The following is a 21,004-nucleotide window of genomic DNA, read 5'->3' on the forward strand; positions in this document are numbered from 1 at the left end:
ACATATCTGTACGCAGGACTAAAGAAGACAGCCATCTAATCCCATGCAAAAGAACATGATGCATGATTTTTGTGCTTTTAGCATTATGGTCTGCTATGCGCTTTAAATCTTCCCTAAACCCAACTTGCTTGGCACGGGCCATTACCCCTCCTGGGGTTTCCATGAACCCAGAGATGACTGCCCCAGTGCACAGCATCTCCCGCTGCCTCCTTGAAGAGCTGCAGAGCTGGAATGAGCAGTGAGACAGCCACAGCTGCCAGCAGAACAGGGCCCTTTATGATGTCATGGTCCCAGTTTCCAAGGGAAACCAATGTGACACGCACAGTGTTCCGTGGGATGCAAACTAGCCTCATGCTTTCTTCTGCGGGCAGCCATTTTGTATTTTTCTGCCTCTGGGGGCGGCCATTTTGAAACCCCACTGCCAAGCTTCTATTGCCATGCACAGAAAATGGCGCTTGCAAGCTCCTAAAAAGAAGACAACTGCCTTCCAGGAAAATAGATGCCACACATGCTGGGGGTGCTGCCATCCCCTTTTAATCTTTTGTAATCTGCATTTACCCCCATTTGCACAACTTCTAACTACTTTGCCATGATCCCTTTAGATGTTGCAAAAACGTGTGGAATTGGAGCAAAATGCTGTAAAAATCAAGCTGGCATAACCTACTTTGACAGGTTCCACTTAGAAGGCTAGTGGAGGGTGGCACTGGCACAATAGGTTGGATGTAGGGAACTTAAATGTTCTCCATGAAGCAAGTCGTACACCCAGGCAGACACTTCCCCTAGATGTAGACCTTTCATTCCAAAGCAAAAGTTTGACTTTTAACTGGATTAATAAAGACTGGTGTTTAGCAGACAGAGGCAAGCGGCCCAGGCTGATTCTACTTTGCATTGATAAAGCTGGGGGTGGGGACGTCTAGATTAAGACTTGCCCTGCCGCTATTATGCTCCAAAAACATATCTGTACGCAGGACTAAAGAAGACAGCCATCTAATCCCATGCAAAAGAACATGATGCATGATTTTTGTGCTTTTAGCATTATGGTCTGCTATGCGCTTTAAATCTTCCCTAAGCCCAACTTGCTTGGCACGGGCCATTACCCCTCCTGGGGTTTCCATGAACCCAGAGATGACTGCCCCAGTGCACAGCATCTCCCGCTGCCTCCTTGAAGAGCTGCAGAGCTGGAATGAGCAGTGAGACAGCTACAGCTGCCAGCAGAACAGGGCCCTTTATGATGTCATGGTCCCAGTTTCCAAGGGAAACCACTGTGACACGCACAGTGTTCCGTGGGATGCAAACTAGCCTCATGCTTTGTTCTGCGGGCAGCCATTTTGTATTTTTCTGCCTCTGGGGGCGGCCATTTTGAAACCCCACTGCCAAGCTTCTATTGCCATGCACAGAAAATGGCGCTTGCAAGCTCCTAAAAAGAAGACAACTGCCTTCCAGGAAAATAGATGCCACACATGCTGGGGGTGCTGCCATCCCCTTTTAATCTTTTGTAATCTGCATTTACCCCCATTTGCACAACTTCTAACTACTTTGCCATGATCCCTTTAGATGTTGCAAAAACGTGTGGAATTGGAGCAAAATGCTGTAAAAATCAAGCTGGCATAACCTATTTTGACAGGTTGCACTTAGAAGGCTAGTGGAGGGGGGCACTGGCACAATAGGTTGGATGTAGGGAACTTAAATGTTCTCCATGAAGCAAGTCGTACACCCAGGCAGACACTTCCCCTAGATGTAGACCTTTCATTCCAAAGCAAAAGTTTGACTTTTAACTGGATTAATAAAGACTGGTGTTTAGCAGACAGAGGCAAGCGGCCCAGGCTGATTCTACTTTGCATTGATAAAGCTGGGGGTGGGGACGTCTAGATTAAGACTTGCCCTGCCGCTATTATGCTCCAAAAACATATCTGTACGCAGGACTAAAGAAGACAGCCATCTAATCCCATGCAAAAGAACATGATGCATGATTTTTGTGCTTTTAGCATTATGGTCTGCTATGCGCTTTAAATCTTCCCTAAGCCCAACTTGCTTGGCACGGGCCATTACCCCTCCTGGGGTTTCCATGAACCCAGAGATGACTGCCCCAGTGCACAGCATCTCCCGCTGCCTCCTTGAAGAGCTGCAGAGCTGGAATGAGCAGTGAGACAGCCACAGCTGCCAGCAGAACAGGGCCCTTTATGATGTCATGGTCCCAGTTTCCAAGGGAAACCACTGTGACACGCACAGTGTTCCGTGGGATGCAAACTAGCCTCATGCTTTCTTCTGCGGGCAGCCATTTTGTATTTTTCTGCCTCTGGGGGCGCCATTTTGAAACCCCACTGCCAAGCTTCTATTGGCATGCACAGAAAATGGCGCTTGCAAGCTCCTAAAAAGAAGACAACTGCCTTCCAGGAAAGTAGATGCCACACATGCTGGGGGTGCTGCCATCCCCTTTTAATCTTTTGTAATCTGCATCAACCCCCATTTGCACAACTTCTAACTACTTTGCCATGATCCCTTTAGATGTTGCAAAAACGTGTGGAATTGGAGCAAAATGCTGTAAAAATCAAGCTGGCATAACCTACTTTGACAGGTTCCACTTAGAAGGCTAGCGGAGGGGGGCACTGGCACAATAGGTTGGATGTAGGGAACTTAAATGTTCTCCATGAAGCAAGTCGTACACCCAGGCAGACACTTCCCCTAGATGTAGACCTTTCATTCCAAAGCAAAAGTTTGACTTTTAACTGGATTAATAAAGACTGGTGTTTAGCAGACAGAGGCAAGCGGCCCAGGCTGATTCTACTTTGCTTTGATAAAGCTGGGGGTGGGGACGTCTAGATTAAGACTTGCCCTGCCGCTATTATGCTCCAAAAACATATCTGTACGCAGGACTAAAGAAGACAGCCATCTAATCCCATGCAAAAGAACATGATGCATGATTTTTGTGCTTTTAGCATTATGGTCTGCTATGCGCTTTAAATCTTCCCTAAGCCCAACTTGCTTGGCACGGGCCATTACCCCTCCTGGGGTTTCCATGAACCCAGAGATGACTGCCCCAGTGCACAGCATCTCCCGCTGCCTCCTTGAAGAGCTGCAGAGCTGGAATGAGCAGTGAGACAGCCACAGCTACCAGCAGAACAGGGCCCTTTATGATGTCATGGTCCCAGTTTCCAAGGGAAACCACTGTGACACGCACAGTGTTCCGTGGGATGCAAACTAGCCTCATGCTTTCTTCTGCGGGCAGCCATTTTGTATTTTTCTGCCTCTGGGGGCGGCCATTTTGAAACCCCACTGCCAAGCTTCTATTGCCATGCACAGAAAATGGCGCTTGCAAGCTCCTAAAAAGAAGACAACTGCCTTCCAGGAAAATAGATGCCACACATGCTGGGGGTGCTGCCATCCCCTTTTAATCTTTTGTAATCTGCATCAACCCCCATTTGCACAACTTCTAACTACTTTGCCATGATCCCTTTAGATGTTGCAAAAACGTGTGGAATTGGAGCAAAATGCTGTAAAAATCAAGCTGGCATAACCTACTTTGACAGGTTCCACTTAGAAGGCTAGTGGAGGGGGGCACTGGCACAATAGGTTGGATGTAGGGAACTTAAATGTTCTCCATGAAGCAAGTCGTACACCCAGGCAGACACTTCCACTAGATGTAGACCTTTCATTCCAAAGCAAAAGTTTGACTTTTAACTGGATTAATAAAGACTGGTGTTTAGCAGACAGAGGCAAGCGGCCCAGGCTGATTCTACTTTGCATTGATAAAGCTGGGGGTGGGGACGTCTAGATTAAGACTTGCCCTGCCGCTATTATGCTCCAAAAACATATCTGTATGCAGGACTAAAGAAAACAGCCATCTAATCCCATGCAAAAGAACATGATGCATGATTTTTGTGCTTTTAGCATTATGGTCTGCTATGCGCTTTAAATCTTCCCTAAGCCCAACTTGCTTGGCACGGGCCATTACCCCTCCTGGGGTTTCCATGAACCCAGAGATGACTGCCCCAGTGCACAGCATCTCCCGCTGCCTCCTTGAAGAGCTGCAGAGCTGGAATGAGCAGTGAGACAGCCACAGCTACCAGCAGAACAGGGCCCTTTATGATGTCATGGTCCCAGTTTCCAAGGGAAACCACTGTGACACGCACAGTGTTCCGTGGGATGCAAACTAGCCTCATGCTTTCTTCTGCGGGCAGCCATTTTGTATTTTTCTGCCTCTGGGGGCGGCCATTTTGAAACCCCACTGCCAAGCTTCTATTGCCATGCACAGAAAATGGCGCTTGCAAGCTCCTAAAAAGAAGACAACTGCCTTCCAGGAAAATAGATGCCACACATGCTGGGGGTGCTGCCATCCCCTTTTAATCTTTTGTAATCTGCATCAACCCCCATTTGCACAACTTCTAACTACTTTGCCATGATCCCTTTAGATGTTGCAAAAACGTGTGGAATTGGAGCAAAATGCTGTAAAAATCAAGCTGGCATAACCTACTTTGACAGGTTCCACTTAGAAGGCTAGTGGAGGGGGGCACTGGCACAATAGGTTGGATGTAGGGAACTTAAATGTTCTCCATGAAGCAAGTCGTACACCCAGGCAGACACTTCCACTAGATGTAGACCTTTCATTCCAAAGCAAAAGTTTGACTTTTAACTGGATTAATAAAGACTGGTGTTTAGCAGACAGAGGCAAGCGGCCCAGGCTGATTCTACTTTGCATTGATAAAGCTGGGGGTGGGGACGTCTAGATTAAGACTTGCCCTGCCGCTATTATGCTCCAAAAACATATCTGTATGCAGGACTAAAGAAAACAGCCATCTAATCCCATGCAAAAGAACATGATGCATGATTTTTGTGCTTTTAGCATTATGGTCTGCTATGCGCTTTAAATCTTCCCTAAGCCCAACTTGCTTGGCACGGGCCATTACCCCTCCTGGGGTTTCCATGAACCCAGAGATGACTGCCCCAGTGCACAGCATCTCCCGCTGCCTCCTTGAAGAGCTGCAGAGCTGGAATGAGCAGTGAGACAGCCACAGCTGCCAGCAGAACAGGGCCCTTTATGATGTCATGGTCCCAGTTTCCAAGGGAAACCACTGTGACACGCACAGTGTTCCGTGGGATGCAAACTAGCCTCATGCTTTCTTCTGCGGGCAGCCATTTTGTATTTTTCTGCCTCTGGGGGCGGCCATTTTGAAACCCCACTGCCAAGCTTCTATTGCCATGCACAGAAAATGGCGCTTGCAAGCTCCTAAAAAGAAGACAACTGCCTTCCAGGAAAATAGATGCCACACATGCTGGGGGTGCTGCCATCCCCTTTTAATCTTTTGTAATCTGCATCAACCCCCATTTGCACAACTTCTAACTACTTTGCCATGATCCCTTTAGATGTTGCAAAAACGTGTGGAATTGGAGCAAAATGCTGTAAAAATCAAGCTGGCATAATCTACTTTGACAGGTTCCACTTAGAAGGCTAGTGGAGGGGGGCACTGGCACAATAGGTTGGATGTAGGGAACTTAAATGTTCTCCATGAAGCAAGTCGTACACCCAGGCAGACACTTCCCCTAGATGTAGACCTTTCATTCCAAAGCAAAAGTTTGACTTTTAACTGGATTAATAAAGACTGTTGTTTAGCAGACAGAGGCAAGCGGCCCAGGCTGATTCTACTTTGCATTGATAAAGCTGGGGGTGGGGACGTCTAGATTAAGACTTGCCCTGCCGCTATTATGCACCAAAAAACATATCTGTATGCAGGACTAAAGAAGACAGCCATCTAATCCCATGCAAAAGAACATGATGCATGATTTTTGTGCTTTTAGCATTATGGTCTGCTATGCGCTTTAAATCTTCCCTAAGCCCAACTTGCTTGGCACGGGCCATTACCCCTCCTGGGGTTTCCATGAACCCAGAGATGACTGCCCCAGTGCACAGCATCTCCCGCTGCCTCCTTGAAGAGCTGCAGAGCTGGAATGAGCAGTGAGACAGCCACAGCTACCAGCAGAACAGGGCCCTTTATGATGTCATGGTCCCAGTTTCCAAGGGAAACCACTGTGACACGCACAGTGTTCCGTGGGATGCAAACTAGCCTCATGCTTTCTTCTGCGGGCAGCCATTTTGTATTTTTCTGCCTCCGGGGGCGGCCATTTTGAAACCCCACTGCCAAGCTTCTATTGCCATGCACAGAAAATGGCGCTTGCAAGCTCCTAAAAAGAAGACAACTGCCTTCCAGGAACTTCCAGGAAAATAGATGCCACACATGCAGGGGGTGCTGCCATCCCCTTTTAATCTTTTGTAATCTGCATCAACCCCCATTTGCACAACTTCTAACTACTTTGACATGATCCCTTTAGATGTTGCAAAAACGTGTGGAATTGGAGAAAAATGCTGTAAAAATCAAGCTGGCATAACCTACTTTGACAGGTTCCACTTAGAAGGCTAGTGGAGGGGGGCACTGGCACAATAGGTTGGATGTAGGGAACTTAAATGTTCTCCATGAAGCAAGTCGTACACCCAGGCAGACACTTCCCCTAGATATAGACCTTTCATTCCAAAGCAAAAGTTTGACTTTTAACTGGATTAATAAAGACTGGTGTTTAGCAGACAGAGGCAAGCGGCCCAGGCTGATTCTACTTTGCATTGATAAAGCTGGGGGTGGGGACGTCTAGATTAAGACTTGCCCTGCCGCTATTATGCTCCAAAAACATATCTGTACGCAGGACTAAAGAAGACAGCCATCTAATCCCATGCAAAAGAACATGATGCATGATTTTTGTGCTTTTAGCATTATGGTCTGCTATGCGCTTTAAATCTTCCCTAAGCCCAACTTGCTTGGCACGGGCCATTACCCCTCCTGGGGTTTCCATGAACCCAGAGATGACTGCCCCAGTGCACAGCATCTCCCGCTGCCTCCTTGAATAGCTGCAGAGCTGGAATGAGCAGTGAGACAGCCACAGCTGCCAGCAGAACAGGGCCCTTTATGATGTCATGGTCCCAGTTTCCAAGGGAAACCACTGTGACACGCACAGTGTTCCGTGGGATGCAAACTAGCCTCATGCTTTGTTCTGCGGGCAGCCATTTTGTATTTTTCTGCCTCTGGGGGCGGCCATTTTGAAACCCCACTGCCAAGCTTCTATTGCCATGCACAGAAAATGGCGCTTGCAAGCTCCTAAAAAGAAGACAACTGCCTTCCAGGAAAATAGATGCCACACATGCTGGGGGTGCTGCCATCCCCTTTTAATCTTTTGTAATCTGCATCAACCCCCATTTGCACAACTTCTAACTACTTTGCCATGATCCCTTTAGATGTTGCAAAAATGTGTGGAATTGGAGCAAAATGCTGTAAAAATCAAGCTGGCATAACCTACTTTGACAGGTTCCACTTAGAAGGCTAGTGGAGGGGGGCACTGGCACAATAGGTTGGATGTAGGGAACTTAAATGTTCTCCATGAAGCAAGTCGTACACCCAGGCAGACACTTTCCCTAGATGTAGACCTTTCATTCCAAAGCAAAAGTTTGACTTTTAACTGGATTAATAAAGACTGGTGTTTAGCAGACAGAGGCAAGCGGCCCAGGCTGATTCTACTTTGCATTGATAAAGCTGGGGGTGGGGACGTCTAGATTAAGACTTGCCCTGCCGCTATTATGCTCCAAAAACATATCTGTACGCAGGACTAAAGAAGACAGCCATCTAATCCCATGCAAAAGAACATGATGCATGATTTTTGTGCTTTTAGCATTATGGTCTGCTATGCGCTTTAAATCTTCCCTAAGCCCAACTTGCTTGGCACGGGCCATTACCCCTCCTGGGGTTTCCATGAACCCAGAGATGACTGCCCCAGTGCACAGCATCTCCCGCTGCCTCCTTGAAGAGCTGCAGAGCTGGAATGAGCAGTGAGACAGCCACAGCTGCCAGCAGAACAGGACCCTTTATGATGTCATGGTCCCAGTTTCCAAGGGAAACCACTGTGACACGCACAGTGTTCCGTGGGATGCAAACTAGCCTCATGCTTTCTTCTGCGGGCAGCCATTTTGTATTTTTCTGCCTCTGGGGGCGGCCATTTTGAAACCCCACTGCCAAGCTTCTATTGCCATGCACAGAAAATGGCGCTTGCAAGCTTAGAAAAAGAAGACAACTGCCTTCCAGGAAAATAGATGCCACACATGCTGGGGGTGCTGCCATCCCCTTTTAATCTTTTGTAATCTGCATCAACCCCCATTTGCACAACTTCTAACTACTTTGCCATGATCCCTTTAGATGTTGCAAAAACGTGTGGAATTGGAGCAAAATGCTGTAAAAATCAAGCTGGCATAACCTACTTTGACAGGTTCCACTTAGAAGGCTAGTGGAGGGGGGCACTGGCACAATAGGTTGGATGTAGGGAACTTAAATGTTCTCCATGAAGCAAGTCGTACACCCAGGCAGACACTTCCCCTAGATGTAGACCTTTCATTCCAAAGCAAAAGTTTGACTTTTAACTGGATTAATAAAGACTGGTGTTTAGCAGACAGAGGCAAGTGGCCCAGGCTGATTCTACTTTGCTTTGATAAAGCTGGGGGTGGGGACGTCTAGATTAAGACTTGCCCTGCCGCTATTATGCTCCAAAAACATATCTGTATGCAGGACTAAAGAAGACAGCCATCTAATCCCATGCAAAAGAACATGATGCATGATTTTTGTGCTATTAGCATTATGGTCTGCTATGCGCTTTAAATCTTCCCTAAGCCCAACTTGCTTGGCACGGGCCATTACCCCTCCTGGGGTTTCCATGAACCCAGAGATGACTGCCCCAGTGCACAGCATCTCCCGCTGCCTCCTTGAAGAGCTGCAGAGCTGGAATGAGCAGTGAGACAGCCACAGCTGCCAGCAGAACAGGGCCCTTTATGATGTCATGGTCCCAGTTTCCAAGGGAAACCACTGTGACAAGCACAGTGTTCCGTGGGATGCAAACTAGCCTCATGCTTTCTTCTGCGGGCAGCTATTTTGTATTTTTCTGCCTCTGGGGGCGGCCATTTTGAAACCCCACTGCCAAGCTTCTATTGCCATGCACAGAAAATGGCGCTTGCAAGCTCCTAAAAAGAAGACAACTGCCTTCCAGGAAAATAGATGCCACACATGCTGGGGGTGCTGCCATCCCCTTTTAGTCTTTTGTAATCTGCATCAACCCCCATTTGCACAATTTCTAACTACTTTGCCATGATCCCTTTAGATGTTGCAAAAACGTGTGGAATTGGAGCAAAATGCTGTAAAAATCAAGCTGGCATAACCTACTTTGACAGGTTCCACTTAGAAGGCTAGTGGAGGGGGGCACTGGCACAATAGGTTGGATGTAGGGAACTTAAATGTTCTCCATGAAGCAAGTCGTACACCCAGGCAGACACTTCCCCTAGATGTAGACCTTTCATTCCAAAGCAAAAGTTTGACTTTTAACTGGATTAATAAAGACTGGTGTTTAGCAGACAGAGGCAAGCGGCCCAGGCTGATTCTACTTTGCTTTGATAAAGCTGGGGGTGGGGACGTCTAGATTAAGACTTGCCCTGCCACTATTATGCTCCAAAAACATATCTGTATGCAGGACTAAAGAAGACAGCCATCTAATCCCATGCAAAAGAACATGATGCATGATTTTTGTGCTTTTAGCATTATGGTCTGCTATGCGCTTTAAATCTTCCCTAAGCCCAACTTGCTTGGCACGGGCCATTACCCCTCCTGGGGTTTCCATGAACCCAGAGATGACTGCCCCAGTGCACAGCATCTCCCGCTGCCTCCTTGAAGAGCTGCAGAGCTGGAATGAGCAGTGAGACAGCCACAGCTGCCAGCAGAACAGGGCCCTTTATGATGTCATGGTCCCAGTTTCCAAGGGAAACCACTGTGACAAGCACAGTGTTCCGTGGGATGCAAACTAGCCTCATGCTTTCTTCTGCGGGCAGCCATTTTGTATTTTTCTGCCTCTGGGGGCGGCCATTTTGAAACCCCACTGCCAAGTTTCTATTGGCATGCACAGAAAATGGCGCTTGCAAGCTCCTAAAAAGAAGACAACTGCCTTCCAGGAAAATAGATGCCACGCATGCTGGGGGTGCTGCCATCCCCTTTTAATCTTTTGTAATCTGCATCAACCCCCATTTGCACAACTTCTAACTACTTTGCCATGATCCCTTTAGATGTTGCAAAAACGTGTGGAATTGGAGCAAAATGCTGTAAAAATCAAGCTGGCATAACCTACTTTGACAGGTTCCACTTAGAAGTCTAGTGGAGGGGGGGCACTGGCACAATAGGTTGGATGTAGGGAACTTAAATGTTCTCCATGAAGCAAGTCGTACACCCAGGCAGACACTTCCCCTAGATGTAGACCTTTCATTCCAAAGCAAAAGTTTGACTTTTAACTGGATTAATAAAGACTGGTGTTTAGCAGACAGAGGCAAGCGGCCCAGGCTGATTCTACTTTGCTTTGATAAAGCTGGGGGTGGGGACGTCTAGATTAAGACTTGCCCTGCCGCTATTATGCTCCAAAAACATATCTGTATGCAGGACTAAAGAAGACAGCCATCTAATCCCATGCAAAAGAACATGATGCATGATTTTTGTGCTTTTAGCATTATGGTCTGCTATGCGCTTTAAATCTTCCCTAAGCCCAACTTGCTTGGCACGGGCCATTACCCCTCCTGGGGTTTCCATGAACCCAGAGATGACTGCCCCAGTGCACAGCATCTCCCGCTGCCTCCTTGAAGAGCTGCAGAGCTGGAATGAGCAGTGAGACAGCCACAGCTGCCAGCAGAACAGGGCCCTTTATGATGTCATGGTTCCAGTTTCCAAGGGAAACCACTGTGACACGCACAGTGTTCCGTGGGATGCAAACTAGCCTCATGCTTTCTTCTGCAGGCAGCCATTTTGTATTTTTCTGCCTCTGGGGGCGGCCATTTTGAAACCCCACTGCCAAGCTTCTATTGCCATGCACAGAAAATGGCGCTTGCAAGCTCCTAAAAAGAAGACAACTGCCTTCCAGGAAAATAGATGCCACACATGCTGGGGGTGCTGCCATCCCCTTTTAATCTTTTGTAATCTGCATCAACCCCCATTTGCACAACTTCTAACTACTTTGCCATGATCCCTTTAGATGTTGCAAAAACGTGTGGAATTGGAGCAAAATGCTGTAAAAATCAAGCTGGCATAACCTACTTTGACAGGTTCCACTTAGAAGGCTAGTGGAGGGGGGCACTGGCACAATAGGTTGGATGTAGGGAACTTAAATGTTCTCCATGAAGCAAGTCGTACACCCAGGCAGACACTTCCCCTAGATGTAGACCTTTCATTCCAAAGCAAAAGTTTGACTTTTAACTGGATTAATAAAGACTGGTGTTTAGCAGACAGAGGCAAGCGGCCCAGGCTGATTCTAACTTGCTTTGATAAAGCTGGGGGTGGGGACGTCTAGATTAAGACTTGCCCTGCCGCTATTATGCTCCAAAAACATATCTGTATGCAGGACTAAAGAAGACAGCCATCTAATCCCATGCAAAAGAACATGATGCATGATTTTTGTGCTTTTAGCATTATGGTCTGCTATGCGCTTTAAATCTTCCCTAAGCCCAACTTGCTTGGCACGGGCCATTACCCCTCCTGGGGTTTCCATGAACCCAGAGATGACTGCCCCAGTGCACAGCATCTCCCGCTGCCTCCTTGAAGAGCTGCAGAGCTGGAATGAGCAGTGAGACAGCCACAGCTGCCAGCAGAACAGGGCCCTTTATGATGTCATGGTCCCAGTTTCCAAGGGAAACCACTGTGACAAGCACAGTGTTCCGTGGGATGCAAACTAGCCTCATGCTTTCTTCTGCGGGCAGCCATTTTGTATTTTTCTGCCTCTGGGGGCGGCCATTTTGAAACCCCACTGCCAAGCTTCTATTGGCATGCACAGAAAATGGCGCTTGCAAGCTCCTAAAAAGAAGACAACTGCCTTCCAGGAAAATAGATGCCACGCATGCTGGGGGTGCTGCCATCCCCTTTTAATCTTTTGTAATCTGCATCAACCCCCATTTGCACAACTTCTAACTACTTTGCCATGATCCCTTTAGATGTTGCAAAAACGTGTGGAATTGGAGCAAAATGCTGTAAAAATCAAGCTGGCATAACCTACTTTGACAGGTTCCACTTAGAAGGCTAGTGGAGGGGGGCACTGGCACAATAGGTTGGATGTAGGGAACTTAAATGTTCTCCATGAAGCAAGTCGTACACCCAGGCAGACACTTCCCCTAGATGTAGACCTTTCATTCCAAAGCAAAAGTTTGACTTTTAACTGGATTAATAAAGACTGGTGTTTAGCAGACAGAGGCAAGCGGCCCAGGCTGATTCTACTTTGCTTTGATAAAGCTGGGGGTGGGGACGTCTAGATTAAGACTTGCCCTGCCGCTATTATGCTCCAAAAACATATCTGTATGCAGGACTAAAGAAGACAGCCATCTAATCCCATGCAAAAGAACATGATGCATGATTTTTGTGCTTTTAGCATTATGGTCTGCTATGCGCTTTAAATCTTCCCTAAGCCCAACTTGCTTGGCACGGGCCATTACCCCTCCTGGGGTTTCCATGAACCCAGAGATGACTGCCCCAGTGCACAGCATCTCCCGCTGCCTCCTTGAAGAGCTGCAGAGCTGGAATGAGCAGTGAGACAGCCACAGCTGCCAGCAGAACAGGGCCCTTTATGATGTCATGGTTCCAGTTTCCAAGGGAAACCACTGTGACACGCACAGTGTTCCGTGGGATGCAAACTAGCCTCATGCTTTCTTCTGCAGGCAGCCATTTTGTATTTTTCTGCCTCTGGGGGCGGCCATTTTGAAACCCCACTGCCAAGCTTCTATTGGCATGCACAGAAAATGGCGCTTGCAAGCTCCTAAAAAGAAGACAACTGCCTTCCAGGAAAATAGATGCCACACATGCTGGGGGTGCTGCCATCCCCTTTTAATCTTTTGTAATCTGCATCAACCCCCATTTGCACAACTTCTAACTACTTTGCCATGATCCCTTTAGATGTTGCAAAAACGTGTGGAATTGGAGCAAAATGCTGTAAAAATCAAGCTGGCATAACCTACTTTGACAGGTTCCACTTAGAAGGCTAGTGGAGGGGGGCACTGGCACAATAGGTTGGATGTAGGGAACTTAAATGTTCTCCATGAAGCAAGTCGTACACCCAGGCAGACACTTCCCCTATGGGGCGCCGTTTGTTCACAGTGCATTTTGTGACACAGAATCCATTTTGTAAGCACAGAATAATTTTGTGTTCACAAAATATTCTGCTTGAAGACAAAATACATTACACTTGCACAAAACTACACATCTACTTTTAGTGAACACCAAATTTATTTTGTGCTTACATAATAGATTATGTGAACAAAAAAACGATTTTGTGTTTACAGAATAATTTTTTGTGACACAGAATTCAATTTTGTAGACACAAAACTTGTCCTGTGACACAGATTTTTTTATTTTGTGGAACAGAATAATTTTTTTTAACAAAATGAGTTTTGTGTAAGAGTCTTTTTAAAATTACATTTCTGTACTACAAAATGCCATTCTGTGAGACAAAACTCTTATTGTGTACAACAAAAACTATTTCTGTGATACAAAATACCATTCTTTTTGACAAAATACCATTTTGAGTAACAGAATTCTACTTCTGTACTACAAAATACCATTCTGTGCGACAAAATTCTACTGCTGTACTACAAAGTACTATTATGTGCGACAGAATTCTACTTCTGTGCTACAAAATACCATTCTGTGTGACAGAATTGTACTTCTGTACTACAAAATGCCATTCTGTGTGACAAAATTATTATTCTGTGTGACAGAATTCTACTTCTGTACTACAAAATACTATTTTGTGCGACAGAATTCTACTTCTGTACTACAAAATACTATTTTGTGCGACAGAATTCTACTTCTGTACTACAAAATACAATTCTGTGTGACAGAATTGTACTTCTGTACTACAAAATGCCATTCTGTGTGACAAAATTATTATTCTGTGTGACAGAATTCTACTTCTGTACTACAAAATGCCATTCTGTGTGACAGAATTCTTATTCTGCGTGACAGAATTGTACTCTGTACTACAAAATACCATTCTGTTTTACAAAAAATCATTCTGTGTGACAAAATTCTACTTCTGTACTACAAAATACTATTCTGTGCGACAGAATTCTACTTTTGTAATACAAAATACTATTCTGTGCGACAGAATTCTACTTTTGTACTACAAAATGCCATTCTGTGCAACAGAATTCTACTTCTGTACAACAAAATTCTATTCTGTGCGACAGAATTCTACTTCTGTACTACAAAATTCTATTCTGTGCGACAGAATTCTACTTCTGTACAACAAAATTCTATTCTGTGCAACAGAATTCTACTTCTGTACTAAAAAATGCTATTCTGTGCAACAGAATTCTACTTCTGTACTAAAAAATGCTATTCTGTGCAACAGAATTCTACTTCTGTACTACAAAATGCTATTCTGTGCGACAGTATTCTACTTCTGTACTACAAAATACTATTCTGTGCAACAGAATTCTACTTCTGTACTACAAAATACCATTTTGTGTAACAGAATTCTACTTCTGTACTAGAAAGTACTATTATGTGCGACAGAATTTTACTTCTGTGCTACAAAATACCATTCTGTGTGACAGAATTCTTATTCTGTGTGACAGAATTCTACTTCTGCACTACAAAATACTATTCTGTGCAACAGAATTCTACTTCTGTACTACAAAATAGCATTCTGTGCGACAGAATTCTTATTCTGTGAGAAATATCTGTCAGTCAAACAGACCAGCCAACCAATCAAATGCTTCCTTTATTCCCAGGTCCTGGAGACAGCAGTAAAGCCCCAGCTCTGCTCTCAGGCTGGAGGTTGTGAGGTCTCCCTGCTATGTACTGGTTGTGGTCTATAGATAGGGAAGAGCAGGGACTGTATTGTGCTGATCTCCTGCACATTGTACTGTACACACAGGAAAGTGTCTGCTCTGAGAAGTTACAGTAGATTCTATTTCCTTGTGGTGTAAAGGACCTTTGATGACATCATCGCCATGTGACTTGTGTGGGAGGAGCAACTCTAGCGTTACACAGAAACCATGGAGATCCCTGGTAGAAGCTGCAGCCCTGAGGAATAGAAGGGAGTAATAGAGGGAGAGGAGGAGGTGGGGAACAGCGTGACATGGATGTAATGTGGGGGTGCAGGGTGACATGGATGTAATGTGGGGGTGCAGGGTGACATGGATGTAATGTGGGGTGCAGGGTGACATGGATGTAATGTGGGGAGCAGGGTGACATGGATGTAATGTGGGGTGCAGTGTGACATGGATGTGGGGGTGCAGGGTGACATGGATGTAATGTGGGGGTGCAGTGTGACATGGATGTAATGTGGAGGTGCAGGGTGACATGGATGTAATGTGGGGTGCAGGGTGACATGGATGTAATGTGGGGAACAGCGTGACATGGATGTAATGTGGGGTAAGGGTGACATGGATGTAATGTGGGGTGCAGGGTGACATGGATGTAATGTGGGGAACAGCGTGACATGGATGTAATGTGGGGTAAGGGTGACATGGATGTAATGTGGGGAGCAGGGTGGCATGGATGTAATGTGGGGGTGCAGGGTGACATGGATGTAATGTGGGGTGCAGGGTGACATGGATGTAATGTGGGGGTGCAGGGTGACATGGATGTAATGTGGGGTGCAGGGTGACATGGATGTAATGTGGGGAGCAGGGTGACATGGATGTAATGTGGGGTGCAGTGTGACATGGATGTGGGGGTGCAGGGTGACATGGATGTAATGTGGGGGTGCAGTGTGACATGGATGTAATGTGGGGGTGCAGTGTGACATGGATGTAATGTGGAGGTGCAGGGTGACATGGATGTAATGTGGGGTGCAGGGTGACATGGATGTAATGTCTTATTCTGTGAGAAATATCTGTCAGTCAAACAGACCAGCCAACCAATCAAATGCTTCCTTTATTCCCAGGTCCTGGAGACAGCAGTAAAGCCCCAGCTCTGCTCTCAGGCTGGAGGTTGTGAGGTCTCCCTGCTATGTACTGGTTGTGGTCTATAGATAGGGAAGAGCAGGGACTGTATTGTGCTGATCTCCTGCACATTGTACTGTACACACAGGAAAGTGTCTGCTCTGAGAAGTTACAGTAGATTCTATTTCCTTGTGGTGTAAAGGACCTTTGATGACATCATCGCCATGTGACTTGTGTGGGAGGAGCAACTCTAGCGTTACACAGAAACCATGGAGATCCCTGGTAGAAGCTGCAGCCCTGAGGAATAGAAGGGAGTAATAGAGGGAGAGGAGGAGGTGGGGAACAGCGTGACATGGATGTAATGTGGGGGTGCAGGGTGACATGGATGTAATGTGGGGGTGCAGGGTGACATGGATGTAATGTGGGGTGCAGGGTGACATGGATGTAATGTGGGGAGCAGGGTGACATGGATGTAATGTGGGGTGCAGTGTGACATGGATGTGGGGGTGCAGGGTGACATGGATGTAATGTGGGGGTGCAGTGTGACATGGATGTAATGTGGAGGTGCAGGGTGACATGGATGTAATGTGGGGTGCAGGGTGACATGGATGTAATGTGGGGAACAGCGTGACATGGATGTAATGTGGGGTAAGGGTGACATGGATGTAATGTGGGGTGCAGGGTGACATGGATGTAATGTGGGGAACAGCGTGACATGGATGTAATGTGGGGTAAGGGTGACATGGATGTAATGTGGGGAGCAGGGTGGCATGGATGTAATGTGGGGGTGCAGGGTGACATGGATGTAATGTGGGGTGCAGGGTGACATGGATGTAATGTGGGGTGCAGTGTGACATGGATGTAATGTGGAGGTGCAGGGTGACATGGATGTAATGTGGGGTGCAGGGTGACATGGATGTAATGTGGGGGTGCAGGGTGACATGGATGTAATGTGGGGTGCAGGGTGACATGGATGTAATGTGGGGAGCAGGGTGACATGGATGTAATGTGGGGTGCAGTGTGACATGGATGTGGGGGTGCAGGGTGACATGGATGTAATGTGGGGGTGCAGTGTGACATGGATGTAATGTGGGGGTGCAGTGTGACATGGATGTAATGTGGAGGTGCAGGGTGACATGGATGTAATGTGGGGTGCAGGGTGACATGGATGTAATGTGGGGAACAGCGTGACATGGATGTAATGTGGGGTAAGGGTGACATGGATGTAATGTGGGGTGCAGGGTGACATGGATGTAATGTGGGGAACAGCGTGACATGGATGTAATGTGGGGTAAGGGTGACATGGATGTAATGTGGGGGTGCGGGGTGACATGGATGTAATGTGGGGAACAGCGTGACATGGATGTAATGTGGGGTAAGGGTGACATGGATGTAATGTGGGGAGCAGGGTGACATGGATGTAATGTGGGGTGCAGGGTGACATGGATGTAATGTGGGGTGCAGGGGGGCATGGATGTAATGTGAGGTGCAGGGTGACATGGATGTAATGTGGGGTGCAGGGTGACATGGATGTAATGTGGGGGTGCAGGGTGACATGGATGTAATGTGGGGGTGCAGGGTGACATGGATGTAATGTGGGGTGCAGTGTGACATGGATGTAATGTGGGGGTGCAGTGTGACATGGATGTAATGTGGAGGTGCAGTGTGACATGGATGTGGGGGTGCAGGGTGACATGGATGTAATGTGGGGGTGCAGTGTGACATGGATGTAATGTGGGGTGCAGGGTGACATGGATGTAATGTGGGGTGCAGTGTGACATGGATGTAATGTGGGGGTGCAGGGTGACATAGATGTAATGTGGGATGAGGGGGGGACATGGGTGTAATGTGGGGTGCGGGTTGACATGGATGTAATGTGGGGAAAGGTGACATGGATGTAATGTGGGGTGCAGGGTGACATGGATGTAATGTGAGGTGCAGGGTGAGATGGATGTATTTTGGGGTGCAGGGTAACATGGATGTAATGTGGGGGTGCAGGGTGAGATGGATGTAATGTGGGGTGCAGGGTGACATGGATGTAATGTGGGGTGCAGGGTGACATTGTGCAATATGGGGGTGCAGGGTGACATGGATGTAATGTGGAGGTGCAGGGTGACATGGATGTAATGTGGGGGTGCAGGGTGACATGGATGTAATGTGAGAGTGCAGGGTGACATGGATGTAATGTGGGGGTGCAGGGTGACATGGATGTAATGTGGGGGTGCAGGGTGACATGGATGTAATGTGGGGGTGCAGGGTGACATGGATGTAATGTGGGGTGCAGGGTGACTTGGATGTAATGTGAGAGTGCAGGGTGACATGGATGTAATGTGGGGTGCAGGGTGACATGGATGTAATGTGGGGTGCAGGGTGACATGGATGTAATGTTGGGTGCAGGGTGACATGGATGTAATGGGGGGTGCAGGGTGACATGGATGTAATGTGGGGGTGCAGGGTGACATGGGTGTAATGTGGGGTGCAGTGTGACATGGATGTAATGTGGGGGTGCAGGGTGACATGGATGTAATGTGAGGTGCAGGGTGACATGGATGTAATGTGGGGGTGCAGGGTGACATGGATGTAAAGTGGGGTGCAGTGTGACATGGATGTAATGTGGGGGTGCAGGGTGACATGGATGTAATGTGGGGGTGCAGTGTGACATGGATGTAATGTGGGGGTGCAGGGTGACATGGATGTAATGTGGGGGTGCAGTGTGACATGGATGTAATGTGGAGGTGCAGGGTGACATGGATGTAATGTGGGGTGCAGGGTGACATGGATGTAATGTGGAGGTGCAGGGTGACATGGATGTGATGTGGGGGTGCAGTGTGACATGGATGTAATGTGGGGGTGCAGGGTGACATGGATGTAATGTGAGGTGCAGGGTGACATGGATGTAATGTGGGGTGCAGGGTGACATGGATGTAATGTGAGGTGCTTGGTGACATGGATGTAATGTGGGGGTGCAGGGTGACATGGATGTAATGTGGAGGTGCAGGGTGACATGGATGTAATGTGGGGTGCAGTGTGACATGGATGTAATGTGGGGGTGCAGGGTGACATGGATGTAATGTGAGGGTGCAGGGTGACATGGATGTAATGTGGGGGTGCAGGGTGACATGGATGTAATGTGGGGAGCAGGATGACATGGATGTAATGTGGGGTGCAGTGTGACATGGATGTAATGTGGGGGTGCAGGGTGAAATGGATGTAATGTGGGGGTGCAGGGTGACATGGATGTAATGTGGGGGTGCAGTGTGACATGGATGTAATGTAAGGTGCAGGGTGACATGGATGTAATGTGGGGTGCAGGGTGACATGGATGTAATGTGGGGTACAGGGTGACATGGGTGTAATGTGGTGTGCAGTGTGACATGGATGTAATGTGGGGGTGCAGGGTGACATGGATGTAATGTGGGGTGCAGGGTGACATGGATGTAATGTGGGGTGCAGTGTGACATGGATGTAATGTGGGGTGCAGGGTGACATGGATGTAATGTGGGGGTGCAGGGTGACATGGATGTAATGTGGGGTGCAGGGTGACATGGATGTAATGTGGGGTGCAGTGTGACATGGATGTAATGTGGGGTGCAGGGTGACATGGATGTAATGTGGGGTGCAGGGTGACATGGATGTAATGTGCGGTGCAGGGTGAGATGGATGTAATGTGGGGTGCAGGGTGACATGGATGTGGGGGTGCAGGGTGACATGGATGTAATGTGGGGGTGCAGGGTGACATGGATGTAATGTGAGGTGCAGGGTGACATGGATGTAATGTGGGGTGCAGGGTGACATGGATGTAATGTGAGGTGCTTGGTGACATGGATGTAATGTGGGGGTGCAGGGTGACATGGATGTAATGTGGAGGTGCAGGGTGACATGGATGTAATGTGGGGTGCAGTGTGACATGGATGTAATGTGGGGGTGCAGGGTGACATGGATGTAATGTGAGGGTGCAGGGTGACATGGATGTAATGTGGGGGTGCAGGGTGACATGGATGTAATGTGGGGAGCAGGATGACATGGATGTAATGTGGGGGTGCAGGGTGACATGGATGTAATGTGGAGGTGCAGTGTGACATGGATGTAATGTGGGGGTGCAGGGTGAAATGGATGTAATGTGGGGGTGCAGGGTGACATGGATGTAATGTGGGGGTGCAGTGTGACATGGATGTAATGTAAGGTGCAGGGTGACATGGATGTAATGTGGGGTGCAGGGTGACATGGATGTAATGTGAGGTGCAGGGTGACATGGATGTAATGTGGGGGTGCAGGGTGACATGGATGTAATGTGGGGTACAGGGTGACATGGGTGTAATGTGGGGTGCAGTGTGACATGGATGTAATGTGGGGGTGCAGGGTGACATGGATGTAATGTGGGGTGCAGGGTGACATGGATGTAATGTGGGGTGCAGGGTGACATGGATGTAATGTGGGGTTGCAGTGTGACATGGATGTATTGTGGGGTGCAGGGTGACATGGATGTAATGTGGGGGTGCAGGGTGACATGGATGTAATGTGGGGTGCAGGGTGACATGGATGTAATGTGGGGTGCAGTGTGACATGGATGTAATGTGGGGTGCAGGGTGACATGGATGTAATGTGGGGTGCAGGGTGACATGGATGTAATGTGCGGTGCAGGGTGAGATGGATGTAATGTGGGGTGCAGGGTGACATGGATGTGGGGGTGCAGGGTGACATGGATGTAATGTGGGGGTGCAGGGTGACATGGATGTGATGTGGGGTATAGGGTGACATGGATGTAATGTGGGGTGCAGGGTGACATGGATGTGATGTGGGGTATAGGGTGACATGGATGTAATGTGGGGTGCAGGGTGACTTGGATGTAATGTGGGGTGCAGGGTGACATGGATGTAATGTGGGGTGCAGGGTGACATGGAAGTAATGTGGGGTGCAGTGTGACATGGATGTAATGTGGGGTGCAGGGTGACATGGATGTGATGTGGGGTATAGGGTGACATGGATGTAATGTGGGGGTGCAGGGTGAGATGGATGTAA

Source organism: Engystomops pustulosus, chromosome 11 (genome assembly GCF_040894005.1).
Source record: "Engystomops pustulosus chromosome 11, aEngPut4.maternal, whole genome shotgun sequence".
In the NCBI taxonomy this organism is placed as follows: domain Eukaryota; kingdom Metazoa; phylum Chordata; class Amphibia; order Anura; family Leptodactylidae; genus Engystomops; species Engystomops pustulosus.